General features: G+C 39.7%; 1 pseudogene; it reads right to left on the reverse strand.

The window, feature by feature from the left end:
- Positions 1 to 11,125: 11,125 nt before the first annotated feature.
- On the reverse strand, positions 11,126 to 11,245 carry LOC148369350 (U2 spliceosomal RNA; annotated as a pseudogene).
- Positions 11,246 to 14,063: the final 2,818 nt, after the last annotated feature.

A 14,063-nucleotide genomic window follows, 5' to 3' on the forward strand; every position in this document is an offset into this window, starting at 1 on the left:
ATTAATTTATTCTCGCTACCGTACCTATGCGCATCCACGCCAAATTCAATACTAAAACATTTAATATTAGATCAGGGGGTCAGCTCACATTTGCATCATCAGGATTACACTATCCAAGAAAATGAGGGCTTCACTGGTTTCCCAGAAGTTTTTTTTACACACTTTAGTATATTTATTTTACTACGTAGCTATTATAAACGAGTTTTAGGGGTCTGTTTTTTATGTCAATAATCTGAGGGGTACCCGAATGCCTTTTTAAAAGAAGTAACTATTAACTGTACCTAATTACTGTTTTTTGTTTAGCAGCCCATCCAACACAGGCGATGAGTGCAGCAAACCCATATTCCACAACAACAGCAACACCTGGAGAAGTACCAAGGACTGAAGCAATAACATGAGGAATTGTGAATGCTGGATTCAATATTGGAGCCAGTTTTGATTGGAGCCTTGTGGGAAGAAGATGATGATGATATCTAAACATTCTCTGCATAAGAGTGCAATACTGAGAGCAGATAAAAAACCCACTGACGCCCACAGGCTTGGACCAAGTGATGAGATTTGCTTGTTGTCTCCTTCCTTAATAGTTATCTTTGACTAGTAACCCATACACCACTCTTACCAAGGTCAAGAGAGATGGACTCTTTTTTTATCTCTGGCTCTGAAAAGGATAAATTGTGGTAAACGGATGAATAGGATAGATACTGTGTATAATTCTTGTCCATCAACTCTTGTTATAAGATAACACAATAAGCTGCCAAATGTTCACTGGCAAGCAGTTTTTCCCCCCCTCTCATTTTGTCTCCGTTGGCGGCCAACTGTTCGAGTATGTGGCAGCTTGATGATGTTGGCTTCAGTTTTATCATGTAAGTGCCATCTTCCCAGGTTCTAAACTTTAACCAGCATGTGCCAAAATACCGACAACTCCTTTTGGCTTCAAGACTGCAAGAAAACACAATTGCAGGAATTGTGATTTCCTCAGAGTTATTGTTTATGCATGTTGTCATTAACCTAGCTGGTACAATCCAAAAGGTTAAGCACCATCTGGGAACTGTCTCTCTAATTGCATCAGTGTAGTGATTTATATTCAAGAATAACTACCTTTAAGAATAAGCTACATTTAAAAGGAACACTGTGTAGTATTTGACCACTATATGTCGCTGTATTGTGTAGTGCAAACAAAAAATGAGTGCTACAAAGCACGAGGGAGTATAGAAGCTACAGAGACTCAACGGGATCAAACAGCACCATATTTCTTCTTATTTGTTCGCCCAGCCTTTCATATAGTTTTTGGGGGTACCCATGGCTGCAAAATGGCAGGAAATCATGTCAGCTCCATCTAGGTGTGCCTCATGTAACTTCAAATAAATACAAATTTCTTTGAATCTAGGAATGTTGACAGAGATTTTAAGTATTTATTTGCTTTTGTCCCCTAAATTCATTTTACCAACTGTACCACAGATACAGCCAGTGCTCTCATAGCAGCGCATGCACCAAATGACCTGGTAATCCTGGTGCTCTCCCATCCAAGTGCTAACCAGGCCCAATCCTGCTTAGCTTCCCAAAATCGGACGTTCTAAATAAGTGTTCCGTCACACCGAAAAATGTGATGCTCCATATACAGGACAGGGTCAAAGGAATGTCAGTTTTATTGATTCTTTCACCAGCCAAACGGTTTTCAGCACAAGGGTTTCTAATCTTCCATTAACCCTGTTCTATTACAACACGGGAGTAGAAAATTGACTTCTGTACACTTATGTAGATATTGCATTATCTCCTATGTAGATATTGCATTAAAACAGATAAATAGTCATTTACCACATTAACAATGAATATAATGTCATTGTGATTAGTTTAATGCTATCTTTATTGAAAAAATATATATTCCCCTTTAAAAATAGGGACTTTTCTAAGGGACCCAAACTTTTAGAATAGTTTATACCAATCTGCACAGACATAAAGAAAAGCCACTGTCAATCCTTTGGCAACAGTTCATGGTGGTCTTGTTACTTGATATTCATTCGATGTAATGAAATGATACGTAATTACCTGCGTGACCTGACAACCCTTGTGAGCTTAAGCAGTTGGAAAATAAGGATCCAATGGAGTTATTTTTTACATGCACTCTCCAGACTACAAACTAGAGTTGATTCTCTCTTTATGTAATTTTCTGGCTACATATCCTCTTTACTGAGGTAATGGACAAAGCAACTTATACTATTGAGGTCTTTTCATGTTAGCAATGTATTGGGTGTATTTCTAATTACTTCAGTGTTATCGTTATTGAAGACAACAGTGTTTTTCCTTTTAACATTGGAATATATCTAAGCGGCATCAAACTTTTGAACAGCATTGTACATCAATCTGCACGGACCTAGAGATAAGCCATTGTCAATGCGTTGGCAGCAGTTCAGGGTGGTCTTGTTATTTGATCTTCATTCGGTGTTATGAAATGATTCGTAGCTACCTGCATAACCTGGTGGCCCTTGTGAGATAAGCTGTTGTAAAATGGATGGCAGTATTTACATTAATTATTTAACATCCATTTCAAACTAGAAACTACGGATGATTCTCCCTTTTAGTCATCTTTTGAAAAGATAACCTCTTTACTGTGGTTGTGGGCAAAGCAAGTCATGCTAATGTGGTCCTATCCTATTTTGCACAACGCACACTCCCACTTACACACAGACTTGGACACAAAAGCTCTCCTTGTGTTGGAAGGAACACAGAAGGGGCTCACATCTCAATTTACCAGAGTCAGGACATGACCAAGGGGTAATGCCGAGAACAGACAATAGCCACGTCTGATCAAAGCCGAGGAGGTGCAATGAAGTTTGAGCAACACCAAGTACATAAAGAGCAAAAGGGAGCAAGGTTGTGTTACAATAAGTCTGTGTTTGTGTGTAGTGGGTTGGCGGTGTTGAGTCGTGACAAAGAGGCAAAGCAGGAAAGTCAGTCGGGGAGGATGGATGCTGTCAAAGGCCGAGATACGGATATCTACAGTGTGATTTTTATGAGTGACAGATGAGAGAAGGAGAGCACACCACATCAAGGCATGTCTGATGAGTGACACATATGCAGTCCCAGTCAAAGAGGCCCCCTGTCTGTCCAATTCCATGCCAGAAAGCAGCCCCGGATAACTGATAAGCGCTCTCGCCAAATGACTGACCTTTTTTCAAATACCTCCCTTACACTCTCAATACAGCCCAAAATTATCTCCCTGGGAACTTTAGTGAGCCCAATAAAAGGTCATCGTATCCCCCCATCCCCCTCACAATGTAACATATCCTTGACTTTTTGCATATTGGTGTCCACTTTCTGTGGTCCACTTTGTGTCACAATAAAGTATCGAATGGATGAGGCTCCACAGTGGGGTTTTGGAGGGAGGTGCTTAGGTTCAAGTTGAATATTTTGAGTTGATAAGTACGGGTCGGGGCTTTTAAGGATCAGGCGATCACTTGTTGTAAGGTCTAAATTTAAATGTCTGTTTATTCTGGCCCTGACATTTAGAAAATAATGATTTGCTAAGAAACTAGTTTTGTATAATACATGATTAAATAGATCATTAAATAAAGTGGTTCTCTACTGGTCTGACTTCAGGACCCACCATCCAACCCTAATTACGAGCCATGACCAGCAGTGCACTGGAAACCAGATAGAGAAAGGTATATTCACTAGATGAATAGATAGATAGATAGATAGATAGATAGATAGATAGATAGAGAGATAGATAGATAGATAGATAGATAGATAGATAGATAGATAGATGGATAGATAGATGGATAGATAGATAGATAGATAGATAGATAGATAGATAGATAGATAGATAGATAGATAGATAGATATTCATAGTTAAAAACAAAAAAATAAAAAAAGTAAACCAAATTCGAATGATTTAACAGTACTCCTTTTAAAGTTCAACTAGCAGCATTTCAAAATGACAATGTCAATTAGTCGGTTTCGCCTATTGTTAAAAAATAGAAAACTATTGATTTAAATAATCAGCAAAAATACATGGTTTTTTTTTTTTAATACTTTATTCATTATTTACTTTACCTTGCACTAGGCTCAACTTAAAGGGGCTGGCATGATTTTCCGTCATCTTGCTGATAACTGGCTCTCAACCAACCAGTGCAGGCCTCCACCTGCCTACTCCCTGATATCAGATGGAATGGGCTGAAACACCCCTGCCACCTGAGTGTGGATAGGCGATTGGAAAAATAAATAATAAAGGCTATCTTTCTCCTGAGTAAGTTGTGGTTGGTTAAATTCTAGACTTTCTTGGTTGATAGCTCTGTCATGATTACTCATTACACCCACCTGTGCCCGCTCGTTTGGCGCCAGCTGCTGATGGTTACCTGATTTGTTCCCCGTCCTACTTAAGGTCAGTCCTTTCACTTGCCTGTGGTCAGTCTGTCAGCGAACTTCTGTTTTCACAAAGCAAGCCTTTTTGACTCTGACTCCTGTCGGTCCCGTTTTGTCACCCGTTTTCAACTCGTCCGTTCCTGATTTCCCCATTTGTCTACTTCTACGACCCGTTTTTTGACCCCGACCACGTTTTTATCTCCCCTCCCAGCTCACGACCGGTTTATGACCCCAACCACGTTCTGATCCCCCGTCCCGGCTAACGACCTGTATTTCCGTCTAACTATGCTACGATCTCCCGCTCCCGATCTCCCGCTCCAGAATATCCACTTCCGCATTAGGAACACACTCCGATCCCATGAGAGGCTTGCTTCCCAGTGAGAACCAGATCGCTGGCGCTGACTTTCCTCTATATTTCAATAAACTTGTGAGTGAAACGTTACGCGATTGGGTCTATCATTTGTGCTGGTTCTGGCAGTTTCAATATTTTCTCCATTATGCTGCATCTGTTTCTACACCTACTCTCATTTGTGACCACAGGCCAAAATCATACACAATCGGTTCATTGAAAACTCAAGATGATCAATAGATTTGAATGTGAGGGTCACAAAATATATATTTTTTCAGGTTTGCACAATTTTTAGGTTGGTGATGGCCTTAGAAAAGAAACTGTCTCAGAGCCTGTTAGTCCGTCTTCCAAGGGACCTGTAGTGTCTACCAACAGGTCAAGAAGAGCCTTTGTTAATGTTGATGGTTTTGCTGCTGTGTCGCAAGCCAACAATGTTCTCCAGACTCGGAAGAGAGCAGCCAGCGATCTTCTGGGCTGTGTGCTGGGCAGAGAGCAGCCCATAATCTTCTGGGCTGTGTTGATTACTCTCCGTATTTTTTACCTGTTCGCTGCTGTACTTCAGGGGTTTCTTTTTGGTTCGAACCACTGAAGGGCGAGCTCAAATGTACGCAAATCTTTACTCTCAGAATCTTAAGCAAAATATTAGTGTCATCCAAAGTAAAAAGACAAGTTGAGGTCAGTGAAAGGATTTGTAGATAAGTCTCTGAGAGACCACCGCAGGAAATTAAAGTATCTATAATGGAAAACATATGACCTCAGAAAAAGGTTGTCCTCCAGAGCAATGTGCATGCTAGACTTTCACTAAACGATGACGCGGATCAGGGAGACAACAGAATCTTGACAATGTAAACAAACAAACTAAAGTATCTCCTGGGCAGATGGGGTTGAGAACAATAGTGCATTACTTATCTATGAATGCATTAATTTTTGTGGATAGTGGGCAGAATAAAACATAGGAGTAGACACCCTCAATGACAAAAGAAAACTGGAAATAAGTTAAATATTTATTAGAGCACGTCAGTGAGCTTTCCTTGCTTTAGACATTTTACTAGCGGTTAATTGATATTTGTCAAAGGAACATGGTGTATTATTTTTGTCTAGAAAAACTTAAACCATTAAAAACAATATTGAGAAGTTTAGAGAAGTGTTCACAAAAAAATAATTATTTTACAAGGAACTCTGGTGTTAGAAGCTTGCTACGTGTACTTTGGAACTGAATGGGGCAGCTTTTGAGTGCAACTGGACTCAGTCAAGCAATTATTGCCACTATTAAAGTTATTGGAAACCACTTTACAGTTACAATGGTTTTAACTGTTTTGGGAGTGTGTACACTTTACATAATTAATGGAACATTCAACAAGGACAAACTGTCCAAATAGGAGCATCTGTGAAAAAAAAAAAACATTGCCATGTTGTTTGCTGAGACTAACCTTTGTTGTAGAAGTGGTGCTCATCCAGTAAATTATATGTCTTGCCTCATTTAGTCTTTTGTTTGGATAGGAAAATATGCATGCTGATTTCATCAATTTATCAGTTCCATTTTTTTGCAAACAATCATCGTGGCGAGATAAGTAAGCCCCAAAGAATGCAAAAAATGGTTAATGGAAATTGACAGGTGAACTACTACCATTTGTGGCACCATCCAACTTATATCTACCAAACAAATTGTGTTGCATGCAGTCAGAGGGGAGGCAGGGAGACTACCTCACCTGTTATTAGGGAAATATGAAATTCAAAATTAATTTTATGGTTATATTAATACAGTGTTAAAGTTAGTTCTCATTTACCATGACAATTCTTGGATTTACATTTTGGAAATCGCCAAATTTTCACAATATATTGTAAATATTATTAATACCATTAGTATGTTACCGTGCTGAGTGTCTGCAAATGCAGAATGAGGCACTAATTCTCTTGCCTCATGGCAAAGGGTGATAATGAGAACATCAATTCTAATTTGGCACAGACCTCAGCACAAGAAATATGATAAGTGATAGTATTAAGAAGTATATTTGTCCTCGTACCATGAACTCTCTAAAATAATAGAAAATCACCTATCTGTTGATGATTTAAGAGGAGTAGCGCATAGACTTAAAATATAAGTTTAAAAATTGCTATCTTCCTCTGGCAATCAAATGTTGAATACGATTTAGGTTCATTAATGTGTACATCTGACTGTGCCTAACCAGAAACGAACCTCACCACACCGCACAGGTGCAGATATATAAAAAGCTCTATAGCAGGGGTCAGGAACCTGTTTGACCCAAAGAGCCATAAAAGCAAAAACTGTTTTCAAAAGAAATTGAGAGAGATTGAAAAAACTGAGAGATTGGAAAAAAAAAAAACTGCCAAACACTCTCTCTAGAAAAAAACTAATTCTTCAGCACATTTTTTTTTCACTGTGTGTCATTAGAGGATTTAATCAAATGTATGAAATGATAATAATGCCAAATCCTGTGTCCCAAATCGATGTAAATATGCCATTTAAAATTTGTCTTCCACCTTCAGTTAAGAGTGTTGAGGACATTTTTTTCCATGAAATTTGTCCTTAATAACGGTTTCAAAACAATGTGCATGCAAAGTTATTTTGTAAAAATGTCAGAAATTACTGCAAACGATAAGCACATCGTCATATTCACTTTCGGTGTAGACTGCACTGAGCAAGAGGGAGAGAAGGAAGTGACTTGCTCTGTGTGCAGGGATCCGCCCACATGTACTGCTCACCCAATCAAAGTCGTTTGCCGGCGTTTTTATTCATCAGTTTAAATGGTTTCTTATTGAACTTCTCCATTAAGTTGCTTCGGTTTTATATGGGCCAAAATCGGGATGAAATCACTTGACTTTGGAACGCCACAGAGAGATGTGCAATAGTTACATTTTATTTCGGAGCAATATGTACTCATGAAAAGAGCCATATATGGCTCCCGAGCCATAGGTTCCCTACCCCCGCTCTATGGAAAAAAAGAACAGTTCAAGAAAAGAAGGCAATGGGACTTCCTATTGTTAGATTTGCTCTGGAAATGTTAAACTAAGATGTTCTCTGGGGTGACATGAACTATAGCTAAGACAAGGGAGATATACTGAAAGAGAACCTTCGTGGGAAAGCAAAACGGACAAATGCGAGCTAATGGGTTGGAAAGCTCGGCACGTCATTTGCCTCTGTGTATTTCTCCATGCACATGAGTATGTTTTTTATTTATGAGATATGTTTTCGTTTTTTCTTTTTTACAAAGTGTTTCGGAAACGTAGTCGTGGCTTTCCTTTTATTTGTTTCATGTATCTATAATAATTTACCTACATGTTGTTGTTTTTATTTTTCTCTATGTTCACTTGATTACAAGTTTGTCGATGTGTTTACATGTCCAATCTTTTGCTACAACGATCTATCTAATCTATCTAAACATATTTTTGAATCCCGGTTTGTGTATGTGTGAATGCTTTATAGACTTCAAAACTGCCGAACAGATTTTAATTACAATTTAGACAGTTGTACTTCCGGCCCCTGGTAGCGTCTTTAGCTTCTTTTGTGCCCCAAAAATAGCAACAACATTGATAAACAAGTGCCCTTGTGTAAACGTGTGCGGCCATAAGGCTCTTCGGCACTTCCAAGTGGCTCCCTGGCGCTTTTTTAACAAATAATGGCCCCAACAACCCGGCCGAAGTAGAATGCCCGGCAAAGCTAAGCCCGACAACGCCAAGCCCGGCAATCCTGGGCCACTATGCTTGTGACAATAAAGACAATTCAAGTCTTGTAATGTAAGAAAAAAATCAGTATATACCTCAACTGAAACCAGCCTGCTAGAACTACTTAAAATGATCCACTCAAATGACCCATAGCGGAGTGATGTTGACGGACTAAGGATTTATTTGCAGGGGAGCAACGCAACGTGTTGTAGTAACGTCTGAGTTACATTTTTTTTAATCAATAACACACAGGGTTAGGAGTAATGGAATGTTTGTAATGACAATACTTAATTCGTATACACGATATGTAATTGCATTCCATTAATCAAATTAAAGGTATATTTTGTTTAAAAAAATACTTTACAGGATTATATTTTATGCAAAACTGCATAACCATAACGCACTGGCATATTGTGTATATCATAATTTCCATCACTGACACGAGAGAGACAGATACGAGTTGCACACATCAAATTGTGCAGATGGCCAACTAATACTGTGTTGCAGGTAAAAGCAGTTGTTTTGTCTGTATTTTATTTCTCCCTTAATATAGAACGCATTTTGTTCAATTGGCGAGAGCCGGTTTTTTCGTGATGGCAGCACAGTTGCACGCTAGTGATGCGTTCAGGAACATTTAGTAAATATGATGTATTGTTTTCTTTTTGTATTTTGCAATTAATTGATGTTCGAAATCACTATGTGATCACTGCATTGCTATATTGTGGAAATATTTTACTTAGCTTAGCAAATCTGGATATTTTCAAGAATTTTGGCATCCCCAACACCAGAGTTTGCTATAGATTTAGAAAGTGAACACTGTCTGTTTAAAACAATATTTGGTTATTTGTGTAAAAGAAACATTGCATATATTTTCTGCCGTGTTAAAACAAAGTGTCATTTTTGCTTTATGAACTATACAACGTGGTTTAAATTTAGGCACTTTTTTAGGACTACAAGCAACAACCTAAGCTTGGTTTCCTGCAACTATGATTCAAGGTTACATTGTACATTTATCTTAAGCACAATTTAGTAAATCAATTTATATTATGTATATGTTTTTAGTAGCATTTTTGGTATTTGAGTAATCTAAAAGTAATTGAAAGTAAACAAGTTACATTACTGCAAATACTATGGTATTCATATAATATTACTGATTACATTTTTCAACAAGCAAGTACTAGGTGAATTGAATTGTATTGTCAAAGTACCAACCCTGATAACGCGTTACAGTACTCGTTACTGAGAAAAGTAATTGTGTTCCAGGAAGGCATACATTTGTAACACACTACTCCCAACGCTAGTTATCAAAGACATTTTTAATTTCAAATACAGATGTTTCCAACCGGATGCTTGGTAAAACCGTCTTCGTAATCTCCATCCGGTTCATCAAACTCACCGGTTACAACTGTTTTCCTTAATATATGCATGAACAGGGCAAGTTGAGCTACAAAGGAAATCAACAAAGTGAAAAAAGGCCCACAGCCATTCTGTCAGAACCTCCGTCCTCTACCCACCAGGGATTAAAATCCCAACGAATCCGCTCACTGACTTCAATCAACACCGAATGGCATCACGCTCCCGTTACCTTGCCGGTTGGTGGTTGCAGATTTGGTGCAATTATATAAAAGCCCACGTGTGTCCTGTGGATTCTTTAAAACAATGCAGCTGAGACATATTGAGCATTGCCCACTATTCCCTTTGTTGTACCCTCGTGTTGTTTGTGTGGGCACATCTGACCATGCGGTGTTTTTGGTGAGAGGTGCCTTGCGTGCCATAGCGTAATGTATGAACAGCCCTCCTGAGTATGAACGCACATGTGGGTGGGGACATCTATTTTGCAGACTGCACTTCTAACACGAATGGAAAGAACAAATCAGGCAAACTTAGGAAAGTGTTAAGTAAGGACAGGGGATGCGGATTGAGGCTGGTGACCTCATTTCAAAGCAATACATTTTCAGTTTTAGTGTGAGGTTTGGTTTTGTCTCTCTTCTCCTCTCACATTCCCATGCCTTTTTGGCCACTTCCCCCTTGGGTCTGATTTCCACTTACACCTGGTGTCACTTCCCCTGATTGCACCCTAATCACCTCTCCTGCTCACTATTTAAGCACTCCTGTTTTTGAGCAAGTTTGCCAGTCCTTGCCACTCTTGTCTCATTCTAGCATTCTCCCAGCCTTGTCTTGTCTTGCCTTGCCTTGAGTGTACAGAACCCTTGCCTCCTTTCCCAATGTCAAATTTCGCCTACAGAACATTTGGACTGTCCTTTTCGCCAGCATGAGTTTGGCGGATCACAGACACCTTGCCTGCCCCTGGACCACCACAACTGTCTCTGATGATCAAGATACTGTTGCCTTTCTTTTCTGTTTCACCTGCATACCAAACCTGGACATAATAACCGACCCATTGTTGCTTTAATCTAGATTTATAACCCCCCCCAAAAAACCCGATAAAAGCGTTACCAGCGAATACTTTCATCGATTCGTTGTGTCGTGCGATATGGATATCACTCAGCACGTCGCAGAATCAGTGATGTCAGATGCAGCATTAGTCGGCAAACATAAGAGAGCGAGGGGGGGATTTTGTAGAGGTTTATTGTTCTATATTCTTTATCAATTATCCATTATCCGTTATCAGTCAAATCATAATACAATACAAAGCCAATAGGCCGAGACACTTGCTCCCAGCCAAGAGGCTGAGTCAAGGTCCTAGCCACAGGGCCAAGCAGTGATCAGTGCGAATGCACCGTTCCCGGAGGTACTGCAATACCGGACCGATGCGTGGAGTGGACAGAGCAAGCTCTTATTGCATCTCCCAATTGCAAAAAGCAACTGAAGCATAAAGTACTAAGAGAGCATAAAGCATAAGAGCGAGGTGGAGGGAAAACAGGCGCTATTTTTTAAATGTATGGTAAATGCAACAAGATTGACGACCAGTTAACAGTTTGGCCGAAGTCTCCCAAAGTTGAAGTGTGCAAGCAACCCACACTTCACAAAACAAAAAGTGTGTCACTTTCAAGCTTGGCAAAAGTGATATGGCATGGGGCACCACGATAATGAGGCAGCCGTCAAAACCAAAACATGGAGTCACAGACGAGGATGAAGGGAGTTCAGAAGCAGGTTAAGCCGCTACATTATTGATTTTTATTTGTTTTTTTTTTTTGCATGTTTTAAATGTGCAAACGTAATGTTTGTCTCTAGTAGCTCGCTCATGTTAGCTGGTTAACTGACTGAGCGTGTGTGTGTGTGAGAGCAATATGTACTTATTTCGGTTAAATCATCTAAAGCAGTGTTTAAATGTGCTTCATTGAAAAAAAAATGGTTGTAAGATTGCGCATCAAGTTTTAATTTACTGGCATATTCCAGAGATTAAGTGAGGAAATGTAATGTTAAGTCTTTGGTCACTCGCTTAATGCTATGGTTTGCTTGCGAGAGATACTTTTTGTTTCATGTAAATGAACAAATGAATTTTGTTCCGGCAGAACACAAGTCATACCAACTACTAATTAACAAAAGGGAACAACAAACACACACGTAAAAATCAGCTAAACAATACAAGATTAATATAAGCATGTGCCCAAAGGGAGTAGGCTCACGCTGAGGCTTTTAAGTACCCACCCATATTACACTTATAATCTTAAGCAGGGTTTAATTGTGCTTCATTAAAACCCTCAATTTGCACACAATGGTGTTAATAAGTTTAAGATTAAGCATCAAGTTTTCTTTTTCTGGCAGAGTCTGAGTGATATTGTCCTTGTAGATTGTGCCATATACATACTCATACTACCGTGTCTCATTATAAAACGGAAAACAATGACAAGCTTCATGATGAGAGAGACATAATGCAAGCCACAGCAAGCGGATGTCATCACTGAAAGTATCCTTAACATGATCGTCATTGACATGCTCACATTTTTTGCTTTGCAATGCAAAGTTCTTAAAGAAGGAAGTGTGAGTGAGTTAGTGAGCAAGGTTGATAATGTTTACTTTTTGATTGTTATTGTTGAAAAAAAAAACAAAAAAACGTCACTGGTTTTCACATGAATTTCTTGTTCCAAAACCTCATGTCCCTTTGCCGACACAACAAAGAAGATTTTTTTTTTTTTTTACACTTTAAAAGATAAAATCTTTACAGTTGCATCTCATACATTTGTATGTATTTGGTTCTTCAACAAACACTTTTTTTGTTTTATATTATAATTTGTTTCATGCATTTCATCTTATGTATCAGCAAAATGTTATTATTTAAATAAAGAAGATGTGTTTTTTTATTCCAATTAATCGATTATTAAAAATAATCGTTAGTTGCAGCCCTACTTTAATCCTTGCTACGCCATTGTTCTTCCACGCTATCCCGAGCAGTTCCTTGACAAAACAAACTGGCCAAGATGAAAGCAGCAGACAAGGTTAATGTGCACCACGCAGCCCGCCCAAAAGAAAAGAAGGAATCACGGAGGTCAGAAGATAGGCCCCTCCTCCCTCAAAAGAAACATATAACGTCTAGAAGGGTGCTGTTTTTATTGTGGTGAGAGGGTTCATCAGGTGCGTACCTTCCCCACCAGAAAAGTCAGGTAGGCACAAAACGACACAACAAATGTCCTTAGTAAAACCAGTACATACATTAAACACTTGTGGTAATATCTGGGCGGTGGTTAGCCATGGCCGATGGGCAAAAGAGGTACCCATATTAATCTTCATGAATCCCTCTCTCGCTAGGACTCTAGCCTATAGCCACTTTCACAGCCACGGTACACGGCCCTTAGGTAGGTGTGGTTACTCATGTCACTAACCTTGTTATACTATCTTAAGTTGGCCGATGGGCATTGTAACGAGACCCGTATTTATGTATTTGTCAGGACCAGAACGAAGACAGGAACCACTTGCGTTACGTCTTTCTCAGTTTTATTGGAAGAAAGGAAAGGGTTACACCCACGATCCGGTGATCGCTGGATACGGGAAGCAGGTCGCTCTGAACGCGGAAGTGGGACTTCCGTGGCGAGCAATGGCGGTGTCGGGAACGGAAATAAACGAGTCAGTAGCCGAGACAGGAGAGCAAAAAACGTGGTCGTGATCGGAAACGTGACGAAAGCCAGGAGAGGAGAGTAGACGTGGTCAGGGAAAAAAAAAACTGGTCGAAGGTGGGGGAGCAAAAACAGATGGGAGTCAGGGTTGAAAAAAGCTTGGAGTAAACTGAGGTTCGCAGACAGACTGACAACAGGTGACAAATAGACGTGGGTTTAAATAGTGACAGGGAGCCAATCAGAGTCTGAGGCAGTTGGCACCAAAGGAGCGGGCACAAGTGCATCACATCGGTAATCACGGCAGTATTGGATATAGGTTATCATTCAGGGTTTTTAGGTTCACCATGGTTAAGACTGCACACTCCACAATTCGATGGGGATCAGGGAGAATTAACTTGGGGTAGATCTAGTCAGTCCTTCTGGATCCTCTCTAGAACCCCCAATCAATTACGGTATCCTCTCTGAGATTCCTTCTAGAAATCACAACTTAGCTAGAATGTTCAGCAAAGCTAAGGCTCTGCCACCCCATAGGCCATATGATTGTGCCATAGAATTGGTTGCGGACTCTGCCCTCTACCGGTCGTTTATGTTAAAGTAATGTGCCCAATAATGCTTATTACTAGCGAAAGTTTGGACTAACACATCGAACTACC

This window comes from Urocampus carinirostris, chromosome 3 (assembly GCF_059441175.1).
Source record: "Urocampus carinirostris isolate Australia breed hairy pipefish chromosome 3, RoL_Ucar_1.0, whole genome shotgun sequence".
Taxonomy (NCBI): Eukaryota; Metazoa; Chordata; class Actinopteri; order Syngnathiformes; family Syngnathidae; genus Urocampus; species Urocampus carinirostris.